The sequence below is a fragment of the Sus scrofa genome, chromosome 2 (genome assembly GCF_054392235.1).
Source record: "Sus scrofa isolate SSC_HxYL_T2T_F1_AM1 chromosome 2, Sscrofa_HxYL_maternal_Yorkshire_Landrace_v2.0, whole genome shotgun sequence".
In the NCBI taxonomy this organism is placed as follows: Eukaryota; Metazoa; Chordata; class Mammalia; order Artiodactyla; family Suidae; genus Sus; species Sus scrofa.
Window position 1 is genome coordinate 146,230,274 of NC_139384.1, and position 18,165 is coordinate 146,248,438.

Genomic DNA, 18,165 nt, shown 5'->3' on the forward strand with positions numbered 1-18,165 from the left:
CCTCCAAAGAGTCCAGAAAACTGGACGAGTGCCACGTGCCATTGGTGGCCACAGACAGGAAGTTGAGATTTATAAAAGGGCTATCAACACACAAATAATTAAAACGCATGCAGATTTTACGGCCACAGAAGTCTTTGCTTTAAAGTTTTAATTAAATCTCCTTCAAAACGCTGGCAAGACAGAATGGCCCTGGCAGTCAAGACTGAACTTTCAGCCTCAACTCCTACCCCATGGGATTAAAACGCCTAAGGGGAACAACAACAAAAAAACCCACAACTTCCTTCTCTTGTTTTTGGTTAGGTCTGCTTTTCATCATTATAGATTTGAAAAGAAAAAAAAATCAGTTATTGGTAGATTAACTGCCTGATTCAATAACTCATTTAAATTCTTCCAGCCTTGGCAAGCTAAGAAATATTGACTTTTTCTTGAATCATAATAAACTAGAAGGTCAAAATATCTCTGAGCAGTGTAAAAGTGCAGATCCTAAGTGGGCATGTGAATTTCTTTTATCCACTTTTCTAATTGTTGGCGTGTCACTGCGAAGGCTCGGTGGCATTCACGGGCCCCAGCTCGCACCCTCCTGTCAAGGCTGAGGGCTCCATTCCCCCTCCCCGTGTTTATGGCTGGTTTGCCACAGAGCGTGTTTGATTAGCATGATTCTCCTGGGTCGTTGGAAAATGGGTTACCCTGGAAAGTGCTGGCGGCTACTGGAAGTAACTAACACAGCTCTAAAAATATCAGCCTTTGTTTCTTTCCCAAGACAAGGCCAGGCCACCAAGCACTGGCACTGTATCACCTTAATAAACTTCCCTGCGTGATGAGAAGGACACCCACGAATTGCCCCATTTTGCAGAAACGGCGCTCGTTTCCGAGCCTCTGGTCTCAGTTCCTCCGCCCTCGCCCACACTGGGCTCTCTGTCTGCGTAAATCAAATCCTACTCACCCCTGGGGTCGGCTGCCCCCTCTGGTCCCCGGGCCCCTCTCTGAAACCCTGACCCTGAGAGGGTCTGCCCCTACTCTTTGGCCTCAGGAGGCCCCCCAGGGGGAGGGCCTTGCTCCTCAATCCCCCTCATCCCCCACCACCCTGTACACTGAGGGTTTAAGAAACACAGTAGTTTCAAAGACACCGTCTTTTTTTTTTTTTTTTTTTGGCATTACAGCGACTTTATTCAAGCGAAAGTACACTCTCGGGGGCCGAGCGGGCCACCCTGTGAGTGGGGACTGGCCCCGCTTTCAATTGGATTTCTTTGATAGTCCCCTGCTGCGGACCTGAGTGGGAACCCCATTCTTCCCGCCCCTGCCCACAGCGCCTGCGTAAGGGCTGAATGTTGATTGGTCTCTGTGAGGGGCATATTCAGGCCTCTGATTGGCCTTGGGCAGGATACCTCATTTGCATGTGGGATAGGTTATGAGGAAGCTCCCCCCCCCCCCCCCCCCGCAGTCCCTTGATGCTGTACCTGCGCCTGTGCCTATCGGCCCTAGAGAGGCAGGGTGAGGAGTGGGCCGCATCCCTTCCTAAGGAGGGAGCAGGAAGTGACCAAGGTGCTCAAGGAGGGGCAACGGCATTACAATGAAAGGGGCGGGTGATGATCAGGGTCTGGGAATGCTTGTCTTGGCCAGAGGCTCATAGATTCCCATCTTCAGCTCTGTTCTGATGTGCAACCTCCAGGCTAGAGGCTGGGCTGGGATGGGAGGGTGGAGGGGGCTTCACACGCAGTGATCTGCTCAGGGGTGCATCTCCCCTGCCTCCTCCAGCAGGGGAGCCAGAAGGATGGAGGTGTGAAGGGGAGGTAACTGTCCGCGAAGCTGGGCCTTCTCTGAGGTTAAGAGGACTAGAACCTGCGTGGCACAGCAGGAAGGTGTTAACCCACCATCTAACCCAGCCCAGGCATCAAAGGAGAGCCAGCCGCTGTGGCGGGGGGCCGGCAGAATCCCCCCTGCTGACCCATCTCCTCCGAGACACCACGCTGCAGCCATCACCTCTGAGGACCAGCACTGTGCATGGCACCTCGGCTGCCTACAATGGATTAGCCCGGGGTGTGGCTCTGAGGGCCTCCCCCAGGCTTTGCTCCGAGGGGTCAGCGCTAAGGAAACGCTTGTGCAAATCTGTGTTCACGGAAGATGCCGAGAACCCTCAGGTTCTCTCTGACATGGAAACAGGTGGTTGGCAAATATTTGATTCTTAATTATTTGCAATTAGGACCAAAGGAGCTTGAAAGCCCTGCACCTGTCCTTTTCCATCTGTGGCCAGCGGGCCCCAAAACAAGCTGAGCCTGCTTTGCGTAGGGGTGGCCAGGGGTCCTGGCCCCGGGGCACCAAGGCACCAGCCAAGCATGGTTTCATTAAATGGGCCCCTTGTCACCACTTCCTCCTTGTTATGAAAACAGAATGAATTTCCCAGTCCTACCAGGACAATGATAAAACAGTAATGGGAAAGGTAACCAAGTGAGACTGCCAGCAACTGCCTACAGTATCTACGAGGACGACCATGATGCCTGAAAAAGATAAAATGTGCTTAATTTATAGTCATAAAGAAAGTCGTTTTCCCAGGTGGGAAACTGATCATCTCACCAAATAAGCTGCTTTTCAACCCTAATTAAATTTACTGCACATGGCCAGACATGGGAATTGTTACATGAACGTTATGGTGGCAGGAGAAACAAGTCCATTTGTATCAGTCGGGGTTCAAGCCTCCCTCTGCGATTCAAATGAGGATTCTCCTTTTGACTGCCACACACTCGGGACTGCTAACTCAGGATGCAGGTGGAGGCCGTGGAGGTTAGCAGGTCGCAGGTGAGCCCACCGACCCCAGGCTGGGGGTCAGAGGGAGAACTGAACAGAGGTGCAAGCCTCCTGCTTGACCAGGAGTGGAAGCGCCTTCCTTGTTCTGTCACCTCTGACCACAGCACAGAGCATGGACAAGTTGGTTATCACACTGCTTTTCAACGTGGACTCAGTCTCTGTAACTGGTTCCTTGGCACAAAGTGAACCAAGGAGCACTCCTCTCTCAGGGCTGGCGCCTGAATGGCTCTCGAGGGGAAATCTGTAGGTTTCCACCTTGGGATGCTAAGTGCCCATAGGTGTGTTTGCCCAGGTCATTGTTCCTTGAGAACTTGTCCTTGGCCTACTGATGGGAGCCCCCTCCCCTTACCTGGCCTGGAGAGGTTGTTCAAGGTCTCTGTGGGTGGTACTGCCTAGGCCCCCTCGGGCAGGCCTCAGTCACCCTGCAAAAGGGCTGGGGCCGAAACCCCCACTTCCTTGCCCCACCCCATCCCAAAGCCACAGGGAGGCTTGGCTTGCCTCTAGGTGGCTGCATGCTCTGCAGGGCCCAAGGTGGCCAAGAAGAGGGGGATATGGCTGTGGAAGACCAGAGGTAGCATGCTCAGCCCCAAGAATTAGCTGTCCTGCAGGCTAATGGCTTCCCTGCTGCCTGCTGTGAATCCCTGCCTGGCACAGCAGCGGTCCTCAGCTTCTGCAGACAGAAGGTATTTGTACAGGAATGAAGGGCCCACCTGTTGGCAGACACGGTGCTTTACACACGGATTACATGCTTTATTTTCTGTGCATCAGTACCGATCCACCAGGGAGCTGCGGCCCTTATCCTGTGTCGTGGCCAAGTGTTTTAAAGACCCAGAGCGAGGGCTTGCCTCTGGAAGTGTGGTGTGTGTACCGCGGCGTGGCTGCGTGGGCTGCAGCAGCCTGGGGCTGGAGGAGTGGTCCCGGGACTTGTGCCTCCTCTTTCCAAGACAACTTAACTCCCAGACATGCCCAAGGGGGTCCAGGGATAGAGTGGCTGGTAAACTTTGACTCTGTCATTGCAGAGATGACCCAAGTGCCTTGGAAGTGGCGGCAGAATTTGGGTTTGTGCAAAAGAGCCAGCCGGCGCCCCAGGTCTTCAGCCAGAGCACGTCTATATACCAGGCAGGATGGGTGCTAACAACGGGGCACTTCGGGGAGGGCCCCGCTGGCCAGCTCTCCATCTGCCTGTTCATCCGACAAATATTTAAGGAGCATCTCCCGTGGGCCAGATCCTATTCTAGGTGCTGGGGACACAAGGCAGACTGGGACACTGTCCTCAGGGCACTTAGAGTGTAGGAAAACACAGACACACACACACACACGACAAACAGGGCCTGGGAAAGGGCTGGGAAGGAGTTAAACAGGCTGCTGCAGTGGGCCGGCTTCAATCTAGAGGTCAAAAACACTTATTTGAGGTGAGATTTGACTTGAGACCTGAAAGTCAGGGGACAGAGCCCCAAGCCTGGGAGATCAGCAGCCTGGGGACCCAGAGCCCCGCATGCAGAGCAAGGGGCGGCACAAGGAGAGGCCAGGATGGCTCCTGCGCAGACCTCGCTAGGCCAGAACCAGGCTGTGGTCAATACTGTACCTCTGGGGGGTGGGGTGGCTCTGGTTCCCTGGAAACCTCGATGAGCTCCTAGGAGCTGAGTTTGGAGGGAGGCTCCATCCTGGCACCTCCCAGGCTGCTGATGGGGATGAGAGAAGCCCTCCTGGGCTCTTAGCACTGCCTCCCCACCCCCGAGTGGCAACATCCACACCCTCCAGGGGCCCTGGGTGCTATGGCTGCCCCCGCTCCACCTGCACCCTGCAAAGTCTCGTGCACACTCAAGGGTTGGAAAGAAAATGTGCAACTCCTCCCAGGGAGATGGGATTTCTGCTACCCAGCCAGAAAGGCTGATGCTTCAAGGGACTCCTGTTCACTGAGCAAACGGTAAAGTCCTGTCACCAAGGCACACTAAGGGCCAGGCACGTCCCTGATACTTCCACCAGCTCATCTAATCCTCATGTAATCCTCGTAACAGCCCCAGGAAGCAGACACCCAGGCCTCGCTCTGAATGTATTTGTGGCACATGTATGTGCCCATTTTACAGACTGGAAAAGAAGAGTCAAGAAGTGATACGCCTACGGTCAGATGGCAAGTAGGTGGTAGGTGGTATTGCCTGATTTGAATGAGTCCCACTCCAGATCCCTCGGACTTGGGATAATCCACTCAGCCAGGAAGACCATCCCCGCCTCAAGGCATTTGGGCCAGGAGGGTACAGATGTCTAGAATCTGAGCTTCTCCAATATCCTGACATAAGCCAACATCAGGAGCCCTGGCCTCTAGGCTCTCTGCTGCTCACACAGCCTAAGAACATACAGCTCAGAAGCTGATGGAGCAACTTCTCTGAGGGCTGGAGGTTGTCAGTGTCACAGGAGGGTGTCCTGCTTGGATCTCAGCGAATCCCAAAGTCACTCAGCTGTCACGCACAGACAGCTGGCCCGTACCCCCGCCCCACCCCGCCCACCTTCAGTGCCTCCTTGCCCCGCTCCCCTGGCCTCTTCCCCTGAAATGGTTTGGGTGACTGGTGGGTAGACGTGATGTGCTTTCCGTGACCGCACAACACAACCTCAGCCGAGACAACCGTGTGCCTCATGAAAGCAGAACTTTAACCAGCTCGGAAGCACTCGACCGATTTTCCAGGTCCCAAAGCTTAGCAGAAACATATGGTTACCCATCACCAGGAGGTACCATAACTGGTATGGATCGCTCACGATCCTAAATTCAGCTCTGACAAACTGGCCTCAAAACACGTCCCTAAGTCAAAGGAAGGATGGGAGACGGTCAGCTCTCGGTGGGCTCTCACTCTGCCTAAGGAGTTCGATTCTAACCAACTCAGTAGCAAACCAAAGCACAGACTAGGATGCTACACCAGTCCAATGGCCCCAGGCAGGGCTTCCGGAGGTGGTTAGTTGCAGTCGGAAATGAAGACCATAGATGCCCACGTACACTTTCCAAAGATTGATGAGAACAAGGGGAGCAAGCGTTAAAGATTTACCCAACTCAGTAATGAGGGACCTGCAGGAGCGTGAGGCGGGTTCAAAGGAAGGCTGGAGGAGGTCTGGGGCATTGGAGAGAGAAGGTGGGGCGAGCCGGCCAGGAGGGGCACACACCTGGGGGATGACCTAGGGGCAAGGACACTATAGCCATTGGGGTAAGTTTTTTCCACCAGAAAAAAATAAGCTCACATCCTTCCTGGAAACAAATCTGTAACTGCATAGCCCGGGCCTTTAATCAACACAAAATAGTGAGCTGAGCAAAGATGTAACTCCCCAGCACGGATTAGTAGACACTTTTGGGTGGGCCTGTTAAAAATGTTCCAAAGTGATACTGGGAGATCTTGTCACCCTCCCTCTGCCTAATTCCCAAGTTTTGGATAATTTTCCTGATGACACAAAGTGCCTACAGTGACAGATGTCATCGGAGTCCTTGTTGCCTCTCTGGGGCCTCTCCTTCCTCTGGAGCTCCCAGACTCCCAAAGACCCCAGAAGAGAGGAAGCGAGACCCCAACCCTCTGAGCTCAACTCTGCTGAATTCTCCCGTGGGAAAGGCACCGGGCAGGGAGCTGGAGGATGAACTGGAGTTGCCTGCGTATGTGCGGACACGGCTCTGCCTCCCCTTGTGCGTGCTGCGTCTAGACCCACCCTAGGGCTCATGTGAACCCATAACCGAACCCCCGTGTGGTTTTCAGCAACACATGGATAAACCTCACACTGACCCAGCCCCGGGCTCCCCGCCCTGTTAGCGGTGTGGTTCCAGGCTAGTTGCCTACTTGCCCACCTAAAAGTGAGGATAACAGTAGTTTGTCCTTGACAGGGCTGAGGATTAAACAAGATAATTCACATGAAGGGCGTGGCACCCAGGAAGTGCTTCATTGAGGCATTTGGAATGACCGAGAGGTTCAATGAAGAGGACCGAAAAAATAAGGCCATTTGGTTTTACTGATGTGAGTGTACACAGCGTGGGCTAGTTACAGTCTTCAGGAGGCCTGCCTTCATGAGAAGGGGAATATATCAAAAGTATTCCCTGGTTACTTTTATTTTTATGTAATTAATTAATTAGCTTTATAGGGCCACACCCTCAGTATATGGAACTTCCCAGGCTAGGGGTCTAATTGGAGCTGCAGCTGCCGGTCTACACCCCAGCCACAGCAATGCAGGATCTGAACCCCGAATGCGACCTACACCACAGCTCATGGCAATTCCTTCATGCACAGAGCAAGGCCAGGGATCCAACCTGCGTCCTCATGGATGCTAGTCAGGCTCCTTTCTGCTGAGCCACCACGGGAACTCCCAAGCATCCCCTGGTTTTAAAATGCAGACTTAGAATAGCACACGCTTTGTCATATCTTTAGGAAAGGCTTCCCTTGCAGTTTTCCTTATATCAGGAATTTGCTTGACCCGTGTACAGCCTGCCCAGCTTCCAGGGGAATCCAAAATCACACACTCTCAGGGCACAGTGACCAATTGGCCTCTAGCCCAAACTCTTCAGGCTCTACCCATCCCCTCAGGGCCTCTGACCTGCCAGGTGAGCCCCAGAGCTCAGTTTCAGAGGCCACCACAACCTGGGCCCTGGTCCTGCCGATGTTACCCCCCACCTACCTCCATCAGTCCTGGTGCTTCTCTTCCCTCTGGGAGCCCTCTGCACTGCTCTGTCATCTCTCCCACTGCATCGTAGGATGACAGGAAAGCTGCCCAACTCGTGATTTCCAGAGCTTTCTCCCTGAGGCCTCCCGCGGGCATATTCCACTTAGAAGCAGCCTGGAGCTTTGTCCAGTGGCTTGCCAGCACCTAGCACGTCTTGCCCTAATGGGGGGACCCTCCGCTTCTGCTGTGACCGACGAGGCCCCTTCCCAGAGTGGACCCTGACCCATCCCCTGACTTTTATCGATAGAAAAACTTTAGTCAAAAAACCCATTTAACCAGAGACGTGAGAAAATAATGAGAAAATGGAAAACAGTAATAATAATTTAGCCATTCAACAAAGTCAAGGACCTTCGGTTTTCCAAAGACTATAATATTTGGAGCCATGTCCTTGGAGCTGTTTTGCAGGTGCTGAAGCCCCCGCTGGGTAGAGGAAGTCAACTGGATGCCACCCATAAGCATGTAGACCCCAGACCAATTGGAACCCGGAGGCTGATGATGCTGCCTGCCAGTGACATTACCACCCACCAGTCAGGAAAATGTCCATGAGCTTATCTCACCTGCTCCTCAAACACTGGGAACTCACCCTCCAAGGGGGGGGGCATGGTCCTTGAGGCACTAGCCTGCTGTGTTCCCCTCTTTGCCTGGTAATTAAAGCTGTTTTTTTTTTTTTTTTTTTTCTGTTTCCTCCAACTCTATCTCTGCATTTTTCTCTCTCTCTTTCTCTCTCTTTCTTTTTTTCTTTTCAGGGCCACAACCTCAGCATATGGAGGTTCCCAGGCTATGGGTTGAATTGAGCTACAGTTGCCAGCCTACACCACAGCCACAACACAGGATGCAAGCCAAGTCTGTGACCTATACCACAGCTCACGACAACGCCGGATCCTTAACCCACTGAGTGGTGCCAGGGATCGAACCTGCATTCTAATGGATCCTAGTTGGGTTCATTAACCGCTGAGCCATGAAGAGAACTCCTGTCTCTGCATTTCTCTTTGGCGTCAGGGTACAGAGGTAGCTGATATTTTAGCAACACTGTGGCTCCCCAGACAGGAGAGCAGGCCCTGGTGCGGGGCCCTGGGAGCCAGACTTCATAGCCGCTCAGAGCTCCAGGGTCAGGCAGGACCAGGGTGGGGGTCTCTCTGGTTTCAGGACAAGAACCAGGTTCTGCTTCTTATGGCCAGAGCTTGGCACAGGGTCTGCCACAGAGCAGGCTGGGGAAGATGCCAGGTAAAATATGGAATCTGGCTAGCACACTGCAGAGACCCTCGACAGCAGGCTAGAGAGCTGAGCGATTAGAAATGAGGGCTTCTGAAGAAACACACAGAGGGACACCACGAGTGGTAGTGTGTGGAGGCCGTGGGCAGCGTTAGGGTGGGAGACTAGAGACTTGGGTTCTCTCTGGCCTCCACAAAGCACGTCAATCTCACCCCTGAGCCTTTGTTTCCTTCTTGGTAACGGGAGGGGCTTGTTCAGAAATTCCTTGATTCTGAAACATAAGCTCACATCTGTGAGGTGAGGGTGCCCAGGAGAGCCTGTGCTTTCATGGGAACATCTTTAGGCTGTAGTAACGCGATAACAAGCCCTTCTTTTCCGTTTTGCCTCTATTCACCTATGGAGTTATCTCAGCTGCCCTATGAAGGGTTATTCCAGAGACATTCTTGGGAAAAAAGCCGCATAGAAATGTGACGCTCAATAGGTGTTTTGCCCTTGGGAGACTTCCTTTTCCAAAATAGCTTTGTCTTAGAGCACGTCCTCCCATTCCCACCCCTAAGTTCCGGTTCTTTGCCTGAAGCCTCTCCAGGTTGCATCTGTCTTTCTGTCTTCTTCTCTGCCACCAGAGCCCTCAGGTGTCCTCCTGGTACCAAGCTCCCTTGTCACTTTCCCTAGCTGCTCGGGGCTCCCAGCATCTTCCAGCTTTCAGGGGCCAGGTTTCACTGTTCTCGATGGGTCTTCACTCTCTCACTGATGCCTCATTATGTGGGTTTGTTCCTGCTTCTCTACCAGCTCATGATTCAAGGCCGTGACACCTTGGGCTGCCTCCAATTATTTGCAGGATTATTACGGCGATGCACAGCGTGAGCCACCAGGATGCTCCTGGAAACTTGAGACTTATGAGTGCGGAGGGTATGTGGTGAAATCCTTCTAGGGTCCTTTACCTGCTGTATAAGTGCTGCTTCCAAGTCGACACGTTACCTTGGCAGAGCACCTGTCATTGGTGTATCTTACAACCAGAGAGACTAATACGTGCTTCTTGATTATTCTTGTCAAGATAAAAAGATGGAGCTCAATGAACGTATCTAATATTAGCACAGAAAAATGTAGTATCTTCTAATCAGAAGGGTGTCAGTTTCTCCTTTCCAAGGTCTGCCCTTTTTTCTCAGTGGGATTAGCAGCCATAAAAACAGGAGCTGGAAAATGTCCAATAAAGCTTAAGAAATAGTACCAAGTAGATAATGTTGTAGCTCCTCTGATTTGCATGAGCCCAGTAGCTGCTGAGGCTCAGGCAGGTGGGCCTAAGGGCTCAGGGAGGCTGGCTTTCCTGGCCTAATGGGTGGGCTTTCCTGGCCTAATGTGTCCCTGAGACTAGGGGGACACATGCTGACCACAGAGCAGTAGGCTTCCTTCATGGGTCTCCGTAGTCCTGGCCACCTCTATGCTCCCACACAGAGGCCCTCAAGACTATAGGGGCCTGGTCGTGAGACCACGACTGCATGTTGGCATTTCAGTATCTGAACTTGAGCTCCAGGAAGCAGGCCGTGGACCATAAGCATCTACATTGGGGGTCCAGCCTCCAGGGGGAGGAAGAACCACAGAATTAGAGTTATTGGAGGAGAAGGATGACAACCTCAATGGAGCCAACCAAATGCAAAACGCCAGGAGAACTGCGTACTGTGCAAAGAGGGTTTGCAAGAGAGTCATGGTTCTTGAACTAAAAAGAAAATCAGAGGATTTTTAAGAACAGAATTGTCCATATTGACAGGCAAATTAGTTACGTCCGAGATCAAGTAGAGTATATATCGCAAAGCCCAGAGCAAAACTAGGAAAAAGAAGTTCTAAAATACAGCAGTCATGCCAAACGAAAACTTTGAGGAGCAAAGCATAGAGGAAAACGTCTCAATATGTCCTCTTAAATGGCCAATCGCTGTTTCAGTGGAAATCGGGAGCTAGACATGGATACTTGTCATCACCATTTTTATTCAAAAAGGAAGTATAGTAAGACAAGAAAATGAAATGCTAGTACAGATTTGGAAAAGGCAACTGACAATGATCTCTTTTGGCTGAAGGTATATCTGTACGCCTAGAACACCAAGAGACTCTAGTGAAAAAATAGGAACATTTTAAGTGAATTATGATGAGGTGGTTGGACAGATGATAAATATGTCAAAATTCACCATTCTTCTCTTCATTAGAAAAATAATTAGAAATAGAAAATGGAAAACAGTCCACTCATAATAATGGTAAAACCATAAAATATTTATGAATAAATTTAACAAGGAAGCCATAGGACTGATATGAAAAAGACTATAAAATCTTATTGAAGGTCATAAAATAAGATTTGAACAAATGCAAAGACATTTCTTATTCTTGCTGGGAAGACATTACCATAAATTTACAAATTTAATGCAGTCCTTTGGGACCTGGATAAAACAATCTCGAGAAGTTCATTTGGAAGAATAAGTGCCCCCAGATAACTGAGAAAAACAAGAGAAAGAGTAGTGGAGGGGGAACGTGCCTTTCCAGATGTCGGAACATCAAACTGGAAAGCTGCTGTGATCAAATCAATAAGATAACGACCGAGGAACAGACAGATCAATGGCCACAGAGGTGGCAATGAAAGAGAAGAGAGGGTCCAGAAATAAATCCCCGTGTATCTGAAAATGCGATACATGGCAAAAGTAGTTACTGCATTAGGAAAATGACAATCATTTGACGAATGCTGCTGGGGCACCTGGCGATCCACCTGGAAGAAAATAACATCAGCTCCCTAGTTCACACCACATCAAAGTCAAATTAAAATAACTGTAGATGTTTAAGTTATTCTTATTAAATAATGAGTAGGTATAAAAAATACTTAAATACTCTGCAGACAGCCCAAGGGTGATGGTGCAATAAACAATTGTGTACTCATCTACCCATTTCAAGAGAGAGAGAGGCCATTTAAAGACAACAGTTTCATGGGTTTCGAATTTCTCCTCATTCCCCCCTCCAACTCTGTTTGCTGGTTTCCACTCAGAGGTAAATAGTATTCTGAATTTTGTGTTTATTATTATTTTGATTTTCTTCATAGTTTGAGCTCATCTTTGTATTTCTATGCAACATATTGCTTTTTCTTACATGTTTCTGAACTTTATAGAAATGAATCATGCTGTATTTGTTTACCCGAGTTACCTCTTTTGCTCCTGCTCTATGGTTTGTTTCATCCCCATCTTTGCATAGACCTGAAATTCATTCTTTTTACTGATGGGACCCCATTATTTACACATTCTGCATTCCTACTAGGTTGCTGATTGCCTTTTGCCACGGTCCTCTTCCTATTTTGTTTCCCTACTTTAGATCGAATACTTCCCTTTTCATTTTTTTCCCCTTCTGCTCACATACAAATTAAATATACTCTTTTTATTCTTCTACTCTTAATTCCATCAATTAAAAATTATGTAATTAATCCAAAATCTAAAGGTAACCAATAAATTTAAGCTCCACATGAAGAACCTCAGAGCACATGAACTCCACTCACTACTTTCCTGACCTAAATATATGATAACAGTATATATTCATTCTGTCTTTATTCATCATAATTCCTTCTCATGCCTCAAATGCTCTTAGGTATGTGTGTCTAAAATATTCATCTTACCCTCATTTTAAAGAGTCACTTATGTTGTGGAATTACTTCTGTGTTTAAAGATCTTCCTCTCAGCTCAATAAACATTTTACTCCCCTGCTCTTGGGCTTCCATGGTTGTGGAGATGTCAGGTGACATCCTTTTCACTTGGTAGGTAATCTCTCTTTTCTCTTTGGATAGTTGGAAGATCTTCTCTTCAGTTTTCTGCAGTTTCTCTATGATGTAAGCATGCATATCTCTTTGCATTTGTTCTACCTGTAATTCACTGGGTTTCCTGGCAGTGAGGATTCATGTCTTTCATCAATTCCTGAAACTCACTGCCATCCTCCTTTAGATGTTATCTCTGCTCCCTTCTTTCTTCCTTTTTTTCCCTCAGGCATTCTGATTAGACACATGATATGAGTTCTGTTCTGTCTCAGTATCTCTTATCCCTTTCAGGTTTCCCACATTTGGTTTCTCTGTGCTGCATTCTGTATAATTTTTTCAAATTCATCTTCCAGCTCCTGAATTCCTTCTTCAGCTTTCTCTAATCTACTCTTACCCTTCCCACTGAGTGTTTAACTTAAAATTTTTTTCTACAATTTTTTCTTGGTTCTTCATAAAAATGATTGGCCATTTATGGAATCTCTTGATTTTTTCAATCTTCAAAAAATATTAAACATATATATTTCATATTCTGTGTGACTTCGCTATTTACACTGGTTTTTACATGGTGCTTCCCCCATGGTATTTAAATTTTGTTGTTGTTGTTGTTTTTTAGGGCTGTACCCATGGCATATGGAGTCAAATGGGAGCTGTAACTGCTGGCCTACACCATAGCTCACCACAATGCTGGATCCTTGATCCACTGCACAAGGCCAGGGATTGAACCTGCGTCCTCATGGATGGTAGTCAGATTCATTAACCACGGAGCCACGACGGAAACTCCTTACAATTTTTTAAAAAAAGAATGAGCTCACTTTCTTGAAAGTTGATCTGTGAAAATTCTGGGTGCAGTTTGAAGATGGGCTCATCTTGATTGTGCTAGGTACCCCCAGGGCCCCATCATTTTAGGTTAAACTCAATTTTAGGTTTGAGTTTTGCAGGTTACCTAGGTAGTTTGTATCTGAGCTACAGGTTCTTGTGGAAGTCAGCATGTAGTTCTGTGTTATCATGGGACTTTTCCCCTCTTCACTCTCTAATTTTGTGCCAAGATTTGAGATAAACATATTTGTCTCAAATGTGGGACAAGGTGTTTTTTTTTTCTTACTTACCTCTCCACTGCAGATATAACTCCTTGGAATCCCAGGTTTATAATGGGGGGGGTTGTTTCCAAATATGTCACCTTAGAAGGACCCTGGGATATGTCCTTGATAGACCAAATTATGTTGTGTGCAAACCAAAGCTGAGGTTCCCCCAGTCTGGCAAAAGCCCTCCGGGTAAAGCCGGTTTCATGGCTATATTACCTCTCTAGGCTCCAGATTTCACTTGCTTTTTCAGTCTCTAACTATTTCTTATATTCTTACCAGCACGTCAATGCTTAAAAGGATTTAAAAATATATTTCTCTGCCACATTGCCAGAGGCGGAAGTTAGATTATGACTTTAAAAATATTACATAACAATTCAAAAACTGAGATAAATACATGAACATGACTTTCAACACAGCACCATTTAGCTCTTTGGAAAGTGGCTGAGAACTGTTCCTGCCACCAAAGAGATTCAGCAAAGGCTGGGGGTCATTGCCAGATAATCTACTGTAATTTTCCTGAGTCCACCTGCATGTTTAAAGCAAATTTCAGCTCTTCCATCACCAGAAATTTAAAAAATAAGGAGACATCTATGAATGGGATGCAGTGGAGGAAAAAAGTACACAGCGGTCACCGATAACCTATGTCCCACCTCAAAGCCCAGCACAGGGCCTCTCAGAAGCAGTATCATCCTCAGTATATAGATACAGCTGGTGACAAGTACAAGGTCAATGACTGGCCCCTTTTGGACCACTTCTGATAAAGAAATAAAAAAGACTGACTTTAAAGTATCTTCTGAGTAAGCAATGCCTTTAGGCACAGTGTGGGTCTCTGACCTATAAAGTCATCTGATCTCTAGTTCATATTGACCAGAACAAACCTGCTTTTGGCTAGTTCTGCTCCCCTGAGGCAGCAGCATCAAAAAGTGCGGGTTTTACTTTCATTGACACATTTCCACCTAAAGCCTGGGCAGAAGACATTCTGTAACAGGTATGGGCTCAATCTTAGTTATGGTGCGAAAATTAGATGGTATGAAAAATCACAATATCCTTCTAAGTGGGTCCTATGAACCCAAACAAAATTACCTTTGAGTTGTGACAAGTATACTTATCATCTGAACTTTAAACAGGTCAGAATGAGTTTTGCTTTTTTTATTCCGAGGAGAGACAACTCTCCTGACAGTGTAACTTTAAAGACGCATGGTTAAGAGGTCAGCCACAGAGCATCATGGTGGCCGCGTGGGGGCAGAGCACCACAAGGAAGGGGACCAGAGGAGGATGGCCAAGTTGATTCTGATAGGCAGCTGCACTGGCTGGTGGCAAGGTGAGGTCAGGACCTGCAGAAGAAGGTGGGGTCAGGGGGCCCCAGCAATAGATGAATACCTTGAGGAGAATAGGATCCAGGTTTCTCACTGAAGGGGAGCGTTACAAATATAAAAAGAGGGAAGCTAGAAGGAACCCTGCAGAATGAACCACACGCACGCACGCACGCACGCACACACTTTCTGTGTCTCTGCTCTGAGATGATCTGGGAGCAGCAAAACCCCAACAGCAAGGAGCACATTTTACTCTCATGTCTTGGTTCCTAAATGCAATTCACCACTCATGGGAACCAAGGCTCTTGAAGAGATGGCTTATTCCAGGAAAGGGACAGGCAAAGTGTAAGAATCGCTCAGAATACCTTGTGCCAGAAAGTAAGGAAAAACTTAAACAAATCATGCGACATACCAAAGGACACAGAAGCCAGTTTGAAGAAGCTCCCACTGGTGAACTCTTGGACATTTTTAGCATGAAAATAAATAAAGATATTAGCACATAATGCCCTGTTGAATAACCAGAACTCTACAAATCCACACTGATTTTCTACAAGTGGGCAAATAAATGGGGGAAAAGAGAAAATTCTTCCTTAGAGTAGAATTTTAATTAATACAAATAGAAGACATTAAGGAATTAGAAAAATTTCATTTGGCAATCATAATACTAATTATTTCAGACCAAAAAATATCAAGAAATGCTCAAATTAGTAGATGAAAGAGGAATAACAGGATGTCGCCATCGTTTCAAACCATCTCAGCAGAAAACATTTATTCATTTTAAGGGAAAACAGAACAACTTGAAAGTGGAGAAAGCCAGCAGACACCACCCCCATTCAAGCGACACCAGGTGACATTTCCAGCGGCAGGACAAGATGACAGTAATTCTTAATTGGCAGGACACAGGAGAAGAGCTTATTGTAACTTCAGTTATATTCTTGCCTCAAATGTATAATCTCAACGTATAATCATGAGGGAACATCAGACAAACCTGACTTGAGAGACATTATGAAAATGACTGGCCTATAATCTTAAAAAATGTGAAGGACTGAAGAACGGCCCTGAACTGAAGCCGGCAGCAGACAGATGCTAAGTCCATGTAATGGATCATCTGGTGTGACTTCTCTTACTGAAAATGACATTGGTAGGGCCGGTGGTGAAGCTTGAGAGGAGTCTTCTGTGAAAGTATGTATGAGAGTCCTTTGTACTGTTCTTACAATTTTCCAGTAATAAGGAAACTAGTTTTTAAAATAGTGCATCTAAAATTTCAGGCAGAATGATATTGAGACCAGAAAAAGTTCTCAAAGATGGCTGTTCCCATGATAACAACCCAAAAGCCAGAAGAACTAAAATTTCTCTCTTTTTTTCAAGTCATGTCATAGTCATGAAGGAATCTATGGCTATGTGAACCAAATTCAGAGAAGAACAAGCCTTTAATAGAACACAATGTGGGAAATAAAGGATTTATTAACTGGACTTTACCAAGATAAGCTGACTGGGCACAGCAGATAATGAGAGCCATAAATTCCAAGACAAGTCAAGAATAAAAAAAAAGGCCCAGGGAGTTCCCATCGTGGCTCAGTGGTTAATGAATCCGACTGGGAACCATGAGGTTGCGGGTTCAATCCCTGCCCTTGCTCAGTGGGTTAAGGATCCGGCGTTGCTGTGAGCTGTGGTGTAGGTCGCAGATGCGGCTCAGATCCCAAGTTGCTGTGGCTCTGGCGTAGGCCGGTGGCTACAGCTTCGATTTGACCCCTAGCCTGGGAACTTCCATATGCCGCGGGGGTGGCCCAAGAAATGGCAAAAAGACAAAAAAAAAAAAAAAAAAAGGCCCAGGTGGAAGCACACAGGAGAAAAATGATGAAAAAAATTGAACAGATCACTCAAGAGCTTGGGGGTAATCCAAAGAGGACTAACATACCTGTAACTGGAGTTTCAGGAAAGGTGAGAAAGAATTGGGCAGAAGGAGTGTTTGAAAAGACACTGACTGCAAGTTTACCAAACTGAAAGGCATCAGCCAGCTATCCAAGAGGGTAAGAGGGTAAGTGAACCCAAGTAAAAGGCGCTCCAATGAAGGAGAAGCAGAGAGTCCAGTTTAGAGGCTGCTGGAGTGGCCCCAGCAAGAGATGCTGGTGGCCTGGACTGGGGTGGGACTGGGGGAAGAAACAGCGGGGTGGGGGTGGGGGGTGTCTGTGTTCTCAGGCAGGGCTTGCTGATACAGCAGACGATGCTGTGAGCGAAGGAACGGGTTGAGGTTCTTGTCTGAATAGTAACAAGAGTAAGCAGGTGAGGGCTGCTTACGAGTCACTGAGATGACGAGATGGGGGATGATCCGGTTTGGGGGTTAAATCAAGAGATCTGTTCCCATGACACTACAGCGGAGGTGTCTATGAAGTGTCTGAATGGAGAAAATCAAGGGGCACCTGGCTTTGTAAGCCTGGCGATCAGGAAGGAAGAATGACCTGGAGACAGAGACTAGAAAGATTTTAAAATCGTGGGACTAGATGACATCACCCGGGGAATGAGAGGAGATAAAGAAGAAACGAGGGTTAGCCTGGAAGAATTATTCTCAGACAATTCTCAACTGTGGAAATTTGTGAAATTTCACAATTCCACCTCTGCATCAGGACATTTGTGTTTCATTTGAAAATGATGTGTTTAGTTAGGTTCCTTAGGCTCCCTTAAAAGATGCTCTCACCAAACTTATTTTTCCTTTCCTTGTACAAGCTGTTAGAGCTTAGAAATACCCCCTCAAGGTCCTCAGGGCTGAGGTTATTATTCTCATGAACCAGACTCCCAGTCTGGTGCCTGGGAGCCTGAGGCCAAATGAACAGGGAACAGACCGGAGCTGCATGGCTTTCAGGCAGCCAAGCTCCAGTTGTGAAGTTTCTATACTGGACCATAAAGGGGAAAGGGAAAGTTCCCCTGGCATTTGTCACAAAAGGCTGGAGCTAGAAAGCCTGCTTTGTCCTCAGGCTGCCTGTGCACGCAGCAACCTGTTTCCTGGGCAGTGCATCCTGTTTGACTGTTCAGCACTGCTCTCCAAACCTGCGTTCATTTACATCAGCAGAAATGTCAGTCCTCAAGCCATTCAGGGGGCACCCCCTGGTGGCCCCTCTGCATTTCAGGAGGTAGAATGTGTATCTACCCCCCGCCCCCCGCGGAGGCTTCTGCCCCAATACCTCCCATCCTCACCGGCATCCACAAGGGACCACACACAGTGCTCCCCACAGAGATGCTCCACCTCTCTGTCCTGGACCCTCAGAAGCAGGGATGCTTCCTGATTCTGGGACACAAGGAACTA

General features: G+C 47.9%; 1 protein-coding gene across 3 annotated transcripts in view; it reads right to left on the reverse strand.

Annotated features, from left to right (window-relative positions):
- FSTL4 (follistatin like 4) overlaps window positions 1-18,165 on the reverse strand; it is a 725,863-nt gene that overhangs the window by 222,978 nt on the left and 484,720 nt on the right. The window lies entirely within an intron of this gene.